General features: G+C 36.0%; 1 protein-coding gene across 2 annotated transcripts in view; it reads right to left on the minus strand.

The window, feature by feature from the left end:
• Positions 1-13,700, minus strand: part of SHISA9 (shisa family member 9) — a 467,598-nt gene that overhangs the window by 239,592 nt on the left and 214,306 nt on the right. The window contains exon 5 of one of the 2 annotated variants that reach the window (XM_074196441.1): positions 6,233-7,724. The exons of the other annotated variant lie outside the window; for it this stretch is intronic. The gene's annotated coding sequence lies outside the window, so the exon portion shown is untranslated. Of the gene's footprint in view, positions 1-6,232; positions 7,725-13,700 lie in introns of those variants that run through there. 2 annotated transcript variants of the gene reach the window in all.

Consider the following 13,700-nt stretch of genomic DNA (forward strand, 5'->3'; position numbering starts at 1 on the left):
TGAATAATTAAAACTCCTAGATATAAATAATGTCTGGCACTATATGGAGATATTTAAAGAGTAAATTTGTGTCTGTTTACTACTATAAATTCTCCTGAAGGGCAGGCAGTGACCTTCCTCTGTGCTGCTGGGGTCTGGTAAAGAAAGAGAGCTAGCTGTAAGCTGTACCAAGAAATTCAGCCAAAAAAAAAAAAAAAACTATGGATGAAGCAAGAAAGTCACCTCTCTTAAGGAGTATCTTATAGGCATACTCCAAGAAGCTATATAGTCCAATCCTCTTCTTTTTAATGAATGACAAACTGAGGTCCAGAGTGGTCAAGTAATTAGCTCAAGGCAGTTATTTGAACTTACGTTCTACTATTTCCTAGATTAATGTCATTTCACAATGTCATTATAAATAAAACTCACCAATATATCACTAAACTCCACTATGATATTCAGCCTGAATCAAATGATCCCACTATGAAACTTTCTACACCATATAATACTGTTTTCTCTAATTAGAGTTCTCAAGGACACAATGACATTAGGTAAGGCTGTCTTTTCTCACTTCACCTCTTAGAATCTGAACTCTTCAAAGATTTTTCAGACTCTCTCTAGTTATTATTCCCTTTCTCCCACTCCAACACCCAACATTACGTTTTTAATTTTGTATATATCTCAAATATACCTATAAACAAACACATTGCTTTCTCTAAATAGCATATAGGCTCATTGAGGGCAACAAGTGTTTCATCTATATTTGTATACCCAGTACCCAACACATAGTGTATGCTCAATAAATGCTTGTTAATTGATTGATTGTGAAGTATGGATACTAGAGTAGAATTCCAGAGGACTGGATCCTATCCTAACTAGAACCCACTAACTGCATTTGTGTTTAATTTTTTTTCTGGAACTTAAACACTAAGGAAATGGACATTTCTAAAAAAAGAGAAAAAGATTTATACATGAAATTGTAATCTCATGTCCATATTGCTTTTTTTGCAATTATATAATAATTATATAATAAATTCAACTTGTAGCTTTCATATTTCCAATTAAGCTGACCTGCTTGTCTGTGATTCTTTCTGCCCTTCCTTTAGTTGTTTATTCAAAAGATCTTTCAATGATCTATCTTCTTTCCCTCTTCCTTCTTCTGCTTTTTTGTTCTTATTGTTTTTCTTCTTTTCCTCTTCTTCCTTCTTTCCTCTTTCTCCTTCCATTCTCTCCTCTCTTTCTCTCATCATTCTTCTCCTCCCTCCCACTCTCTGCTTAGAAAAAAATTAAAATAAAGGCCTTATAACAAATATGCACAGTCAGGAAAAACAAATTCCATTCTAAATCAAACTCCCCATATTTTTGTTCATCTGTTTAATCTTTCTGGGTACAGGCCCAGTAATGGTATTTCTGGGTCAAAATTGAACTCCACTAAGTGTATCTCTCAAATAGAGATATCTGGATTGACTGTTTTGCATGGTTATGAAGATCAAATGTGATAAGGTATATACATGATTCACAGAAGTTTATAATTGGAAAGGATCTTGGAGGATGACTAGTTCAACCAGAAGCTAAACAAGAATCTCAATGACATATTTAGGAAGTGGTCAACAAACCTTTGCTTTAAATCTGTCAGTGGAGATAATCTCTATTACCTCCCAAGGCAGTCCATTGTACTTAAGAGATTAATATAATGTTAAGAAGTTTTTCTTTAGGGGGTGGCTAGGTGGTATAGTGGATAGAGCACCAGCCCTGGAGTCAGGAGTACCTGAGTTCAAATCCAACCTCAGACACTTAATAATTAGTTAGCTGTGTGGCCTTGGGCTAGCCATTTAACCCTACTGCCTTGCAAAAACTTAAAAAAAAAGTTTTTCTTTACATTTGTGTGAGGATATATCACTACAACTTCTACCCATTATCTATCTTTCTATTATCTAAGACTAAGCAGAAGAAATTGAGTCCTTCTTCCCTAGTTGAAAGAATATCAGACTTGAAATCAAGAAAATTTGGCTGCAAATACTACCTCTTGACTATTGTTAGCTGTATGACTATGGACAAAGCACTTAACTTTTTTGATTATCAGCTTCTTCATCTTTAAAAATGGAGATGTTATCAGGTACTTTATAGGGTAATTTATGAGGATCAAATTAAATAAATAGTGTGTATAAAGTGTCTTGCAAACATGTGTGTGACAACCCAAGTTGTTATGCAGCTGGGCAGTTAGGTGAGGCAGTGAATAGCATAGTAGATCTGGAATCAGGAAGCTCTGAGTGGAATTCTGGACTCAAAAATTTATTAGCTGTGTGATCCTGGATAGCCACTTAATTCCTATTTGCCTCAGCTCCTCATCTGTAAAATGGGGACACACTGGAGAAGGAAATGGCAAACCATTCTAGTATTTTTGCCAAGAAAATCCCATAGACAAATTGTTCATGGGGTCATCTAGAGTTGTACAGGACTGAATGATAGCAAGTTATCCATTAGGATATAAGCTCGTAGAGGACAGGGAGTGTTCTTTTTTTCCCTTTCTTTATAGCCTCAGTGCATGGCACAGTGCCTGGTATATTCTAAGCACTTAATATTTGTTGATTTAACCTTTCAGTAATAAAAATGCTCTTCTCTAAAAAATGGCGAATGGCAAGCTGAAATTTAACATTCTTTATTCACACACACACACACACATACACATACACACACACACACACACACACACACACACACATGATTCTTGAAAAGTATTAAGCACTAATTTACTTATAAGTGTAAGGAATCAGTAAACAGGCTCTCCTTACCAAGCAGTCCCACCTTCCTGTTCTCTCTTCCCCAATATGAATAAGATATCATTACGCACTAATATTATGATTAGTAAAGCTCAAGAATTTTATTGATCCTATTCTTGGAATTGTCCTATGCAGAATATCTTCAAAATCACATATCTAGAGACAAGTTCAGAGTTCACTTCTCCTGAATTTTCTGTTCTCATTCCCCTCTTCAGTCATTTTTTTATTTTTGTAGAATAATCCAACCTCTTTGGTTGCAGTACTAGAGAGGTCTTGGGAATTGATAAAGGAAGACCAAGACTTTTGAATGATAGTCCCACACCCAGCCAGGAGATAAAGATGATAATGACTCTGACAGCTCCTCAGAGAGACTAATTGCTCATTGCATTGCAAGCTGTTGGCATTTTAAAAAGGGTCTACAAGTCTGGACCCTAGGTCTCCCACTAACAGCCCTGATCAAAACTCCAGAATAGTTGAGAGTTGATGTCCTCTTTTACATGCATAATATTTTATTTTCACAGGGAGGTGGTTCCAATCTATCTGGCACTTGGGGGAGCCAAAAACCTATCTGGACCAGAACCTAATTAGCAGAGTTTCTTGGGTTTGTTGCCTGATATTTCAGGGAATACAATGGAGCAAGAAATTGAGCTGGGATAAATAGGTACATGGGGTGGATGGAAAGCCAGGGCCCATTTTCAAATTGCTTCATGTGTCTTGATAATGAACCAGGGCTCATCAAGTTTCTACTTCCTTTGGAATAAACCCACAAGGTTATTATTAAGGTGTGCTTTTAACAAAGGCATTGCCTTAAAATAACAAATTCTTTTGTCTTCTCTTGGTCCCTCCTCCTACTTATTTTTTAAAATCCAGTTCTTATGTCTTTCTACCTCAAATACTTATCATCAAATCTTCTCCAGGGAAATTGACTGAGAATATATGCAACACAAGATGCCATTCAGGATCCAAGACTATTTCTTGGGTATCACAAATTAGAAGGATCACCCTAACTTTTGTTATGGGCTCCTTTGATGACTAAATAGTCTCATTTGCATTTAATTAACTCACCCCAATCTCAGCTCAAAGTAGGATGGAGAAGACTAGAGATTGGTCCCTGGGCACTGAAATTTAGAAAATAGTTAGAATACTTACAGTCTTTCAATACCATAAGAGCAATGGATCTTAATTGCTAGTTAGCTAGAATTAGACTGTCCCCTCCCCGATTTACACACACACACACACACACACACACACACACACACACACAAACTATCTCTCTCTCCAACTCCAGACTGGCTTGCTATTTTCTCCCAGGAGTTCCCCTGCAGTTTAACACCCTTATTGCTTCCCTTTCCCCAACAGTAACCTCAAAGTGTCCCATAAGGTCTATAGTCATAGAACGCAGTATCTTTTTCCATCAGGTGGCAATACCCTTAACTCTCCCTTGTCCTTCTCCCAAACATAGAAATTGTGTACCAAGACAAAAACAATCCTCAACTTCAATGTGCTTTTATTGTAAAAAAGGGAAATACTGTATAAGTAATTACACATGCAAGAAATAATCAAAATACATACACAGAAAGTAAAGTAAAAAGGGAAGACTCTGGTAGCTTGTAGGACCAGGAAATATCTTTTTAAGAAACCAAGGATACTAAGAGGTAGAAGTGAGAGATAGAACACTCCAGGCCAGGATAGAACATTCCATAGATTTTTATTAAAAATCTGAATCAAGGTTTCATTTGTGTGATAATTTTTAAACTTTCAATAATGCCTTTTGTTTTTACATAATATTCATTTATGAGTTTCTGTTCCCTTCTGCTATTCAGTGCACATTCCTTTGTAACAAAATTGTTTTTTTAACTCAGTAAAAACACTCTCTGCTTTGACTATTATAGGACAGGTTATGTGTAGTATTCCACCCCCATGATTCCCTTCTCTAATAATTGGTGGAAAGTGCATTTTCTTATCTCTTCTCAGGTGAGAACTAAGTTTGTTCAATATCATTACATAATATTCACTTCATTTTATTATTCTTTGCATTTATATTGGCTTCATTACTGGGAATATTTTACACACACACACACACACACATATATTCACATTCTATTTAATTCATTCCACATCCACTTATATAACTTTTCAAATTTCTCTAAATTTCTATATACCCCTAAATTACATTCATGGACCACAAGTTATTTAATCATTACTCAGGAAATAAAGCAATCATTTGGTTTGTAATAACAATAATAATACTTAGCACTTATTTATCACTTTAAGGTTGGCAGAGCATTATATATCTTGTCTCATTGATACTCTCACTGATGCCTCAAACCTATGAGATAGATGGTATTATTATTTCCATTTTCCAGATTAGAAGACTAAGGTTCAGAGAAGCTAAATGATTTGCCTCTGGTCACAGAGCTAGTAGTTGTCTAAAACCAGATTTGGATTTAGATCTTCTGGATTCCAACATTCTATCAACTGCAAAACTTAGTTGTAACTTTTCTTCTTTTCTATTATAAAAAGTACTACAGTGAACATATTGTTTGCACATGGAGCCTTTTTTTGTTGTGGTTGTTAGTGATCTCTTCCAGATATATTCTTGAAATGGGATCCCTGGGTCAAAGGGTATGGATATTTTAGTTAATTTTTTTCACATAATTCCAATTGATTATACCTCAGGTGAGATTATCTTGGGCTCTTTTACTGACCAGAATGGTTAGATAATTCCTATCTCCAACAATAGTTGGTGCCAAAATGATGTCATTAGATTGGAGTCAAGGTACATACAATGTGTCCAGTTCTGTTCAATCAAACCAATCTGAAATTGAAAGGCTCTACCACAAGTCAGGCACAAATAGTACATATGTACATTTGGAATGGAGATGTCTCTGAATTTGTGCATCTTACCTTTTTTTTTTTGAATTGCTGAAATTCTGCTTCACTCATAGAACTCAGCTGATAATAATCTGCTGGGTCATGTCCCCAAACACCCCATTACTGATGAAAAGCATTGGAACTGTCCCTCCTCCATCTTCACCCCACCTCTCAATTCCAGCCTGCACATTGACCTTATATGAAGTTTCTTCTCCCTTCAAGACTCCTTCAGGCATTCATTTTAACCTGATTTCACTTGAATAAAAATGCAAGATGTTGAGGTGGGGGAAAGGTAGAGAGCACACAGAATGATCCAGACTTTGGTAGGGCAATCCTTTCCAGTACTTAAGAGCACCTCTGAAAGAAAGAAATTGCCTATTTAGTGGTTCTAAGATTTGTTGTCTAGCACTTCCAAGTCCTCAGAAAATTGTTTACCAATCTGTTACCCTTCCCCACTATAACCCCTTGGTATCTTCTCCAAATTACCACTACCTATAGACCAACTAATGATTCAGGTCGAGGTAAACTTTACTTTCCCTTACTGAGGTCTTCAAGATCTCTATTCAGTTCCTAAAGAGCTAACTGTATCATGACAAAGTCTTCTGAACCAGAGGAAAAGCTACTACCTCAATTTTCAAATGGCCATTCTTATCCCTTACTGTGCATTAGGCCCTGTGATCCCCATAACTTTAGCTCTCAATTAGAAATAATGAGGTTTTTCATTGACTGAAAAAAGGAAATTTCCATTTAAATGTGTACTTAGAGATTTTAGCCATCTTACCTACCCCCAAACCTTCCTTAAGAATGGTAAGTCTAAATGTTAAATTAGCAATTCACCTTTTAAATTAAGATTACTTTATGCAGACTGAATTCCGACAGATTAATAATTATTTTGTGCTAAACACCAATTATATTGGATGCAACACTTTGATGGAGGATTAACAGCACTAGAACAAGTCATGAGGGTAACAGTTAATTCTGCCCAAACATGAAGGAGAATCAATGAAGCATCATACTAGCAAGGGAAAGAAGAATGGGGAGAAGAAAGAACAGAAGGGAGAACAACAGGTGAAAAAAAAATATCAATTACTATGTCATAGAAGAAATGTTTTCTAAGCCCCAGTCCCCAATTCTAAATTTTCTTTGAGAGCACATTGTCTAAGATGTCTGCATTAAGTCATCAGCTAGAAATAAACAGAAAATCATCCTTTTAACCTCTGTCCCACTCCATCCCATCCAGAAAAAAGAATATCTCAGAAATGTAATTCAGAGGGAGCCCAGGCTGACTACAGCAAAATGAATACAAAGGTGTAATATGCTGAGCTCCTACCAATTCTTGACGAACATCAGGAGGTCAAATGTGGTTTCTCCTTCCTCTCTCAATTCTGAGGTCTAGGGCTCCATTCTCTCCCCCCAAGAGGGATCTAATGTTAATGAAATCAATTCTGCCTCCCCCAGGTTTAGTTCAGGCATTCCCCAAAATAGCAACTTCAGGGAATTTTGTCTAATTGCTTCTCCTGGCCATTCTATGTAGACTATTGTAACCAGAGACAGACACCACTGATACTAATATTATGTAGTGGGTCAGGGGGAAGGGGATTTTGAGATGACTGGTCAAGTATGAAATAAACAAAGAAAATCATGGAGTCTTAGCTTTCCTAGGAATAACTAGATGATCAAGTAGGTGATATTTTGTATTAGCCAGTGTATCAGTCAGCAATTTTTGTGTTTTAATCAATCACCACACCACATCCAAGACAAGCTAGGGCAATTGCTGCTACACAGATAGACTTGAGCAAGGAGAACAGAAGACCCTGCTTAGTAAGTGTATCACCTGGTAACTTTCTAGTTTAATTTATTCTTATTAAATGATTGTTAGACTCAAAGTTGCTGAGAAGCTATCAATCTGCTTTGCTCTTGTTTTTTAATTTAATATTTTATTTTTCCCCAATTACATGTAAAAACAATCTGCTTTCTTAAGAGGAAATATGGTATCATGGAAGAAGTACTTGCTTTGAAGGCAGAGGACTTGGGTTCAAATTGCAGCTCTTCCATTTATCACCACCAAAGTGATTTTCAGTTTCCTTATCTCTAAAAGAAAGATCAAAACTAGATAACATTTGGGGTCTCTTACAGTTTCTAAGACATTCCTCACTAGGAGTTCCTTCTTTCTGTCATTACTTCTTCAACATGTCTTTTCCTAATATGTTATAATTCCAGAAGCCCAGTTTACGATAGATGATTTTACAAAGGACTAAAAAAATTTAAACCCCTAGGGAGCAATGTAACAGGCAAACCAGCAAGGTTTGAATTGGCTTCCTTGAAAGTGGGGAGAATGAGGGGTTAAGTCAATAAAAATTCTGGGAACAATATCTCTTCTCAGTTTGGAAAGAGAAAAAAAACTATCTTGAGAACAGAACTAAATGATAGAGTATCTCCCTGCCCTCAGCAGGATAAGTTTAAAATTGTCTCTGGATAGAGAACATGAATTACCATAGCTGATGATGAAGAAGTATACTACTCTAAGATTCTTCAGTTCAAACCATAACAAAATGTGTGTGTTTATTCTTGTTGAAAGACTACCAGTCCAGGCAACTAGGTGGTGCAGTGGATAGAGTACCAGCCCTGGAGTCAGGAGAACCTGAATTCAAATCCTACCTAAGACACTTAATAATTACCTAGCTGTGTGGCCTTGGGTAAGCCACTTAACCCCACTGCCTTGCAAAAATCTAAAAACAAACAAAAAAAAAAAAAATAAGACAGACAGACAGAAAGAAAGAAAGAAAGAAAGAAAGAAAGAAAGAAAGAAAGAAAGAAAGAAAGAAAGAAAGAAAGAATACCAGTGGTATTGGTGACCTTTAAATTTGCCACCCTGGGACAAAGTTTTGATCTCTAAATATGATACAAGAAGCATGAAATTTATCCTTTAGTTACTAGTTATAACCCTCAGTCAACTCTGCATTTGATTTTAATTTAATTTTCCTTTAAGACTAAAGTATGTGTTTTTGTAAGCATCACTGTATCAGGGATATCCAGAATCAGGAGAACATACTTTTCTTCTCTTTCTCTTTCTCTTAATTAATCTTTAAAGTTTAATTAGGTTCTATCTCCTCAATTAGATCTTTCAAGCCCACCCTAGCCCATAGTAACTTCTACTTCCCCTGGGTCATAATACTGAAGCATTTTGGCCCTTCCTGATTTGACTTTTTATGTAACTAATAATGTCACCCCAAATAGAGTAAGCCCCAAAAAATTTAAAAATTATGTTTCTTCTGCATCCATCACTAAGCCTTTCACAGAATTAAGTATTCAGTGCCAATACTTAATCAATTATTTAACCGATTTCAGCCTTGGTTTCCACATTCATAAAACTGGGATAATAATAGCCCCTAATTTGCAGGATTGTTGTGAAGATCAAATAAGATAATTTATGTAAAACACTTTGTAAATGTCACATTACTATATAAATGTTAGTTATTATATGACTATTATTTCAAATATCAATTTCAGTACATAGTTGAGTTCAAGTTTCTATTAAAAGGCAAACAGGGCGAGGGGCAACTAGGTGGCACTTTGGATGGAGCACTGGCCTTGGAGTCAGGAGGACCTGAGTTCAAATCCAGCCTCAGACACTTGATAGTTCCTAGCTGTAAGACTATGGGGAAGTCATTTAACCCCTATAAACTTGCCAAAAAAAAAAAGTCAAAGGGGTCTAATACAAAGGAATAATCATTCTGAATGACACTTTTTCTCCAAGCTGCATTTATAATTTTTTAAAGTAATATTATTTTATGTCACAACTCTGCATGGCATATTAAAATGAAAATATGGTATATTGATGGCTTTCAAAATTTTTATACCATCTTCCAACAAGGTCTTCGATCTTTATTGATCAAGTAAGTGATAATTTGTAATAGCCAGTGTATCAGTCAGCAATTTTTGTGTTTTAATCAATCACCACACCACATCCAAGACAAGTAGGGCAGTTGCTGCTACATAGATAGACTTGAGCAAAGAGGACAGAAAACTCTACCTAGGGAGCACATTACCTGGTAACTTTCTAGTTTAATTTATTCTTATTAAATAATTGTTAGATTTGTTTGTTTATTCAAGTTCTCTCCTCAATTAGATCCTTCAAGCTCACCCTGGCCCACAGCAACTACTGCCTCCCCTGGGTCATAAATACTGACTTGTTTCTCTTATTCCTATGTCTCTTCTGCCCCCAAATCTGTGTGGCATTTTTATGATGACTCAACAAATCTTAAAAGATAAGAGATAGGAAGGGAGGAAAGAAGGTAAAGTGGAAAGGACATGAATACAAAGACCTACTCTATTCACAAAATCTGTCCTTTTCTATAATTTCTATCAAAAAAATTGTTCAGAGATCTGCTCTTGTCTCGATGGCTTCTTAAGCATATCCCCTGGAAATTCTACCCCTCCATTTCTCCAGGAACTTTCAAGGCCCTTTTGATTCATTTGCAGCCTCTGTTTGCAATAATTTTACTACTTCTGAGCTACTATCATTTACTCTTTTCAACTTGAAGGCAGATGGAGATTGGCACTAGTGAACAATAAAAAAGGTCCCACCCCTTACATTCAGAGAACAAGGTTCAGAAATCTAAAAACCAGATGAAAAGATCCATGATGCCAGGAACTTAAAAGAAAATTAGGATTCTTTGGATGTACTGAGATGTATTGTTAATATTGTATAGTAATTAACAAAAAATCTGGACTTATCTCTTGGCATAGAATGAAATACACAACTCAAACATAGCCTGGAGTTAACTGTTAATGAGTGGCTCTTTTATCATGGTCATATGGAGATTTTTATTGTCAAGATAAGTCCAGACAAAATAGTAAAGCAAAACATCATTATCATTCATGCTCCTTTGTTCCCCTTTCTCCTTCTTTAGGCATTCTCCAATATCACTAAACTCCCTCAATCTGGCATCCAAGTCTATTAAAAATGACCTGGGCCCATCTTCCCTAAATAATGCTCCATGGGTGATAACCTTCTCCCTCTATTACCTAAGTTCAAAAACTTATTAGTCTAAGACTGTCTCCTCAGTGGTAGAGATCAAGACCCTGTACTGGTGTGAAGAGTGGGGCAGAAATGGTGAGAGTTAGAGAAAGGAGTTCATTCTCTTCTTGCTTAGGACTCTCTTTAGTCTCTTCATCTCTTCAGCCTCATTTACTTCTGGCTTCCAGCTTAAAAAAAGAAGACATGAAAGATGCCAACCCTACTTCAGGTTCCTAAAAGAAAAGACTACGAAAAAAACATTGGCATAAGAGGAGCTGGTCATCCCCATCATTTCCCTATCACCAGCCTGGTATCCTATAGCCTTAAGGGAACTTCCCCTTGGAAAAAAAATCTAGGGTTCTCTCCTTTGGTAGACTTGATTTACTTTGTTTTCAATGGGAGAGCACCTTCACTCTGTATTGCCTGGTATTTATTCTCCTAGCTGTACTTCTTCTGAATATATGTGTTATTATTCCATTTGGATAAATGGGCTTCTTTGCTATCTATGTATATGTTCATTGTGAAACTTGTATTTGGTAGGAAAGGAAATTCAAGCCTTGAATATAAAACATGGGGTCATCCTATTTCCCCCATTAATGAAACAGTGATCAGAGATTAGATTAAACCTAAAAGTCATATCTCATAGACCAATAATACTTAAAGGAGCATATAAAATTCTAGCTGAGTACTTTTCTGAGAAGAGAAGAGTGGTAGCCTCTTCCAACTTCCTCCCAAATATAATCACCTTTCCATTATACTAGAATAACCTAAAAACAAATCATCCCCCAAATTACTATCAGGTGGACAGCCTGACAGTATAGACATTCAGCAGATGCTAAAGTCAAGTAAAGCTAAAAAGTTCCTTTGGGGTCATTCAGTTCAAATCCATCATTTTAGAGATGAGTAAACTGAGGTCCAATGAACTAGTAGACCTTTCCCAAGGTCACCCAGCTAACTATGAGAAAACATGGGACTTTAACCTGAGTCTTTTGGCTCCTATATGTTTTTTCCCTCTACAACAGTTTTCCCTATTACACAATTCTATCAAGATCAATCAAGTTTCCTGTTTTCTTGGAGGATTGTATAAGTAAAGCCAGAGTAACAGTCAGAAATGTGGGTGCCTTGGGGCAGCTAGGTGACACAGTGGATAGAGCACTGGCCTTGGAGTCAGGAGTACCTGAGTTCAAATCTGGCCTCAGACACTTAATAATTATCTAGTGTGGCCTTGGGCAAGCCACTTAACCCCATTGCCTTACAAAAAAGAAAAATCTAAAAAAAAAAAAAAAAGAAATGTGGGTGCCTCAATGTAGAGCTAAGAGATTGATAAAAATGTGAGTTATTAGATTATTTTCTTCAAGTCATACCTGGGACTTGGGAAGAATCTGAGAAACTATTACATCCAGAATCTTTTTTAATGTTTAAAAAAATAATCTTTGAATAATTAGAATGAATTCCCACCCCCTCAAAAATAAACAAACTCTGGTCAACCAGTTATGAACCTAATTTCCCTGCACACTACACACACATTACACAAGAAAAACAGAACTCACTTCCCAAACACAAAAACATTCACCTGATATGATATGCAAGTGGTCAGAAATCTTGAGGTTAAGTTCAATAAAATAGTCTACTCACAATATTGTTAGACTCTATTGAAAAGATATTTTTCTATTTTAGCTGTAGTAACAACCAGAACTGTCAAAGTGAATTCATTTGTTTTTTTTATTTTTACTTTTATTTTTTGCCTAGTCATCTGTAAACAAGATCTATTAAAATAATTAAATGCAAATTCCGTAATTTCCGCAACATTTAACTCAAAAATAGCAGATTTTGTAAGAATGAATATATTTAGCACTAATTTGGCTCTTAGCTTACTTTTGTCTAATGGCATATTTTAGAGTCATCTGTGTACTTGGAGTTGTGCTACATATTTTGTAAACTACTTCCTGGAGTTTTTTAAAATGCTTCTTTTTTGAACATAACCTATGAAATATATAAAACACCTTTCCCCCCCTGCCTTAAGAAGGCAGTATTTCATTTTCAAACATTTCATTTGTTGTCCAAATGGAAAGAAGACAGATAAGAGAGAGCCCACACTCTGAGAAAACTATATTTGTGTTCCTAGTGAACAGACAATGGTAGTGTTTAAACTCACTTCAGAATACAATATATTTCTTTTCCTGGACTCAAGAAGGAAAGAGGCAGAAAAACTAAAAGAAAAGATGAAACATAGGAGTGTTGAGGACAGGGAAAAAGGCAGATAAATGGAGACAGAGAGAGAGAGAAAGAGAGAAAGAGAGAGAGAGAGAGAGAGAGAGAAGAGAGAGAGAGAGAGAGAGAGAGAGAGAGAAAGATAGAGACAGAGACAGAGAGAACCTGGAGAACAATAATATTTACTTAAATCTCACAAAGTCACCTCTATAACAAGAGAGTGGATGTCTGATTCAGTCTCAATTTTATCTGAACTCTCTTTTCTTCTCTTCCTTATTGATAGAAAGATAGTTAAAAAGACAGAGAGAGGGATAGGAAGATAAATAGGTAGATAGAGAAAGACAGATAGATACACAGATATACACCCAATACACCCATATTGCTACTGTAATGTCCACACAAAGACACTTTGCATGGTAGAGATTTAGAGATGTAAAAACAGAAGGGGGAGAAGGGGAGGAAAGAAAAATACTAAATTCAGATTTCTCAGAAAATTCTCAAAAGTCAAACACAGGAAAAATCTTGTGCTGAATTCAAATAAGATTTGAAACAAAGAAAAGACTCTTTAAATGAGCTATTGCAGTTCCCAAGTGGTGTCTGACTTCCTGGAACTTTCTCATCCCTTCAGATTTACTTTAGAAGATCCCATTCTTCCTCACCAAACCTCATTGATTGGTTCCTTGAAAATACAACATTAGATATGTTGTTAGGAATCATTTAATCCACAGTAACAAGATGGAAATTGAAAGTATGCACATGGATGGTACCTTGATATGGAACCCAAAAAAATAGATTTGAAATCAAAGGATCCAAATTTAAATTCCATCTCTGGTACT

The sequence above is a fragment of the Macrotis lagotis genome, chromosome 8 (genome assembly GCF_037893015.1).
Source record: "Macrotis lagotis isolate mMagLag1 chromosome 8, bilby.v1.9.chrom.fasta, whole genome shotgun sequence".
Classification (NCBI taxonomy): Eukaryota; Metazoa; Chordata; class Mammalia; order Peramelemorphia; family Peramelidae; genus Macrotis; species Macrotis lagotis.